This window comes from Nannospalax galili, unplaced genomic scaffold (assembly GCF_000622305.1).
Source record: "Nannospalax galili isolate Female #2095 unplaced genomic scaffold, S.galili_v1.0 scaffold256, whole genome shotgun sequence".
Taxonomy (NCBI): domain Eukaryota; kingdom Metazoa; phylum Chordata; class Mammalia; order Rodentia; family Spalacidae; genus Nannospalax; species Nannospalax galili.
The window spans coordinates 974,260-979,636 of NW_008337804.1; the positions used below are offsets into that span (position 1 = coordinate 974,260).

The 5,377-nt window shown below is 39.0% G+C and overlaps 1 pseudogene; it reads right to left on the reverse strand.

The window, feature by feature from the left end:
• Nucleotides 1-1,547: 1,547 nt before the first annotated feature.
• On the reverse strand, nt 1,548-2,210 carry LOC103733855 (annotated as a pseudogene).
• Nucleotides 2,211-5,377: the final 3,167 nt, after the last annotated feature.

The following is a 5,377-nucleotide window of genomic DNA, read 5'->3' on the forward strand; positions in this document are numbered from 1 at the left end:
CCATAACATCTTCAGATCTAATAAAAATAACACAATACGAGCTAGATTTATTTCTAAAATATACAACTTTCAGAAAAGACTTTTATTGGAGGATAAAATGTTGCAAAAGAGAGCTTGCCTGCTCTTTGAAGATTCTGTGCAATTTCCTATCTTTTAAATTATAAGCATCAACTTCAGGAGTAACAAAAAGAAACTTCAGTACCAAATCAAACGTTTGAAAACCACATATCCTCCCCAGAATGATGATCTATAATTAATGCCAATCATTTGAGAAAGATTGGAAACTACATAGAGCAGCCCAAAGAAAAAGTAGTGATTTCCACCCCCTATTTTGGTGGAGAGAAATTGTGATTAAACTCAAGAAAAGCCATGTGCCTTGAGTGATGAGTGTAGTGACTTGGAGCACTCCAGGGCAGATGAAGAAAAAATGATAATAAAACACTTTTTACAGAAGAAATAATGAATAATTCTTTTTATTATATTTTATTCTCTTCACTAATTTTCTCTCTATTTTCCTTGCCTGACCAGACACTAATTTTAGGTAAAGTCCAAGGAATTTTCTTCTGGTCAGAACTTCTGCCTAACTGCAGACCCTTTTTGGATCCATTTATTTAACTGAATGTAAAGTTTCCCAATGTCAACTAAGGTAAACATGTTATTTCAGTTTTCTAATTTGCTTCACACTATATTTTTCTTGATAATTATTCAAAACAATATAATGAACATTATTTCTGATTATTTACTTGTGATTAAGTGATTCATTTGAAATGACTAAGTGTTCTGGTGCTGTGTGCTGCCTGTCTTGATGAGTGGTTGTGTACTTTCATTGCAGACATAGTGTCTGGGGATGGTCATCTGAATTTTTGAGTGTGTTAGACATTTGAAGTGGCTCCCTTACAGAACTGTTTGGCATTGAGGGGCCAAAGATTGGAGGACATCTGCTCCTCCAGCATCACTTTCACATCCCTCATTTCTTACAACTGATAGATAGACACGGGACAAACAAAGGATTTATTCTGACCAGGTTGTCAAGAATGTGAAACCAAGAGTCCAGCTAAGGTTGCCTCAGGAACTGGCCCTCTTGACTGTATTTTATTGGCAAGGCAGTCACTGAAATGGTTTATAGACATTAAAGCTATAAAAATCAACATTAATTTTTAAATAAATATAGTAAGGTCACATTGCCCAAGACCATGTGAGATACAAGATTTTTGTCATGCCCCACTATGTGAAGTACATCTTGTTATTCACGCAGTTTCTTCACATTTCTGAGTCTCATCCTTGCACTTTTTCTATTTGTATAACAAACACTTAGAAATGTCATTATTTCTTACTTCAAGATGGATGTTGAAGTCATGAAGTCAAAGCAACTTCACTAGCATGGCCCAGCATATAATTGTTCCTGCATTTTTTTTTTTCACACACAGCCAGTTTATTACGTCACAGCTCAGGCCTGCATCACTGGAGTGACATCTCTGCCTGCAGCCTGTGCCACCCCTCTGCAGTACGATGATATCCCCCACATTGTCCACCGATTGGACACCCACCTACATGAAGCACACGGGCATCGGGTTCCACATGCACAGCGGCTTCCCAGACCTGGGGAGGTCACGGTGTGTGACGGTTTCTCCAGCTTGGTGGCCTTGGCCTCGGGTGTCAGTGATGGGATCCAGAATCTGGGCGGTGCTTTGCCCTTGTCCTCGGCTGGGAGCCCTGCACTGGGCCCTGGCTGCTCACCATCTGCACCAGACAAGGTGGCAGTCTTGAGCATGAAGGGGTTGCAGGGCCAGCTGACAATGACCACCTCCTCCAGGAAGCCCCGCACTTGGTCCTGGGCAGCGGCCTGCTGCAGCCGTTTCTTCTCCTCCCTCCTTGCTCCTCACTGATTCTCATAGGCCTTCATCTGTCCAGCGAGCTATTTCTTCTGGTCTAGGAGGTACTCCAGGATTGCCTACCCCTCAACAGGTAGCCATCTGGGGTGACCACAGAATCGTGGCATGGCTGCAGAGAGAGACAGCAGCAGTCAAAGTCCTTCACACCATCCGGGCTTAGTCGAAAGCCTGGGTCCCATAGCCTGAGGTGGCTGTGTGTATCCTTCTTCTAGTGGTAGGTGTAGACAACACCTCCCACGTTCAGGACTTGCCCTTTTGAGGCACCCTCACAAGCAGTTCCTCATCCCTCAAGGCTTCCACTGTGTCGAGTTTGTGCATTTGTAGTCATATGGAGCACTTTTTTTCTGTGTGATCAAGAATAAAGTACAATGTGTTCCAATGACATCATAAAGCCTTCAGTGCCATTTTCCTGCTCTATCCCTCCTTAGCACTTAATCTTGACAGCTAATAACTTCCCTCAACACACCATTTTCTGCTTTCTAATATTTAGTTACCTGTTTATATAACAAGGCTCATTTGTGTTTCATATCCAACAGTCACATATTTAAAAACACAAAGTAAAACTTCTTTCTCTTCTGTGTTCCCATTTGGTACCCATGAAAATGTAATCCCATTTCTGTGTTTTTCTACAAAGATTTTTGTTTGCTTGTTTGTTTGTTTATTTGAAGAATTTATCACTATTCCCCTCCTAATAAATTGATTCTTTTATAAACTGGATTGTACTAGGGTCAGAAATAAAGTCTCTCGCTTTATATCTGAAGGGTCCTCCTCAGACTTTATCATATCAAATATGTCACCTGCCTTTGACAGTCTAGTCCATTTATTTTGGCCTAAAATAAACTGAAGTAGCCCTACTTTAGCCTCAAAACTCTCCCAATGGTCTTAGAGAAATAGCTCTTTCTGAATGTGGTTAAATTTTCTCCAAAGCCCAGAGAAGAATCAACAGAAAGAATAGATGATCTTTTCTTGTAATGTAAAGGGCTCAATTAGGTCAGGATCGTTTTGTGTGGTTTGTTTATACTTTCAGATGAATTCTGTACCCTGAATTTCTTCAGTCACTTAATAGATTCTTATGGCCCTCTCTGACCAGCACATTAGACTCTGAAGTCACAGTTTAGATTAAACTGGTGCCAGTAATGCAGTGATGGAATGAAAGTTATTTTGGGAAAATTTTGAAAAATAGCATCAGGATGATAATACTAATGAATATTAATGAACATTCAATTTTTACAGTGTAACATAAAATATTTCCTTAAGCTTATTTTTATAATAAAAGGGTATAAAACATAAACATAACATATATTAAGCATCGAATGGGAAAATGAAAGGTAGAAATACATGAATAACATGATATGTTTTTCAGGGGATGCTTAAAATTTAACTAGGTAGCCAGGCATGCTGGCTAACGCCTATAATACCAGCACATAAGAGGCTTGAAAGACTGCTGTGAATTCAAGGCAAAAAGTTGGTATAGGAGCAAACTATGAGATTTACAAAATTGGTGACTGCATTTCTAAATACTTAAAATCATCAAATTGGATTTTTTTTTTGAGCTAAAGAAAACCAAGCTGCCATGCTGACTTGCTCTGCTCCCAGAACAAACCTGATTTAAAGTTTCACTGCAGCTTCTTCTTCCCTTAAAATATTAATAAAATCATAAAATTTGGTAATCTTGTCCTTAGTTACACTGTTACTTCAAGTTCTTTTATGAAATTTAGTAAATGATTGTGGGGAAGAGAAATGAGGGAGAGAGAAACACTCAATTAGTTCTCTACTTAGAACTGCTTGAGGCAGATAGAGAATGTTTAGGGGACCCCATTTGTTCATAATAGTGACATTTGACTTATTTATATGCAAAGATAAGTACTAACATATTATGTAAATAAAAATTCTATGTTTTAAAATTTTTGTCATATTTCTAAGATGCTATACATATGAAAATTTAGCAAGGAATATATAAAACATGAAATAAAAATTATTCAGTTCAACAGTTCCACGACTGTGAGTCAGCTAAGTGTGACAATGGTCACTTGGTTGGTCAGTAAGCTGGAGAGTGGGAGATTCTTTTTCTTTCAACAACCTTACCTATGGTAACTACCTTGGGTCAGATGAGAACTGCATCCGTCCATCCCTTGGGAAGGAGAGAGCTAACCATCTCCCACTAAGCACTAAATTTTGAAGGTTTCACCACTAATCCCATTGCCGCACTGAGATCTGGGTACCAAGCTCCCAACTCAGAGACCTTCACAGGAAAAACCACAACCGAAGTAAACAAACGGGAAAACAAAATGTTCAGTTTCTGCTTTCTGAGACTCAGAGTTTCCTTTCATATGAGAGGCTGATCTCTGTACCAAACTGGGATAGTTATTGTGACTATTACATGATAAATAGAAATAAAACTCTTAATTTAGAACTTAACACAGAGAACATAGACAAATTTATTAATATAATTTTAATCACTTATTTAAGTACCTAGGAGATTATCAAAAATATATGATCCCAAGTTATTTTCACACTTTGTGTATTAGTTGCTTTTCTTGTTAATGTGGCAAACTGCCCGGCAGAAGCAATTTAATGAAGATAGGGTTTATCTTCCCTCTCATGGTGAGGTTACAGTATATTTTCATTAGTAATTCACTGCAGCAGGAGTTAAAGGCAGCTGGTCACACAGTATTGGACGTCAGCGAAGATAGGGTTTATCTTCCCTCTCATGGTGAGGTTACAGTATATTTTGATTAGTAATTCACTGCAGCAGGAGTTAAAGGCAGCTGGTCACACAGTATTGGACGTCAGGAAACAGGAATTGATGAAAGCTTGTGTTCAGCTTCTTTCCTCCTTTAATTCAACTCAGGACTCTACCCCACTCCCATGTAGGGCGAATCATCTAAACTCAATTAACTCAGTCTATAAACTCACTCACTGACATGTCCAGAGGTTAGCCTCCTAGGTGGCTCTAGATCATGTCAGTTCACAATCAATATTAACTTTCATATACCACCTGAATTCATATGTGCCCCACTCCCACGTAGGGCGAATCATCTGAACTCAATTAACTCAGTCTATAAACTCACTCACTGACATGTCCAGTTAGCCTCCTAGGTGGCTCTAGATTATGTCAGTTCACAATCAATATTAACTTTCATATACCACCTGAATTCATATGTGAACTTCTAACCAATGCTATACTTAAGAATTTGACTGTATTTGAAGTTAGGGCTTAAGAGATAATCGATGCTAAATGATGTGGTACAGTGGTATGCTAGCACAACATGAGTGCTGTGGCTGGAAGGGGAGAAGGGTACTTGTGCACAAGCAGGTCCATGGGAGGACATGAGGAGAGTGAAGCCTTCTGCAAGACAAGGTCAGAGTCCTCAGGGCAGACCAGCCTTACTGACTTTGGTGTAGACTTTCAATATCCAAAAGTAATGCAAAATAAGATTTATCTCACCCACTCTATGGTATCACTGTTGAAAACACAGACTATT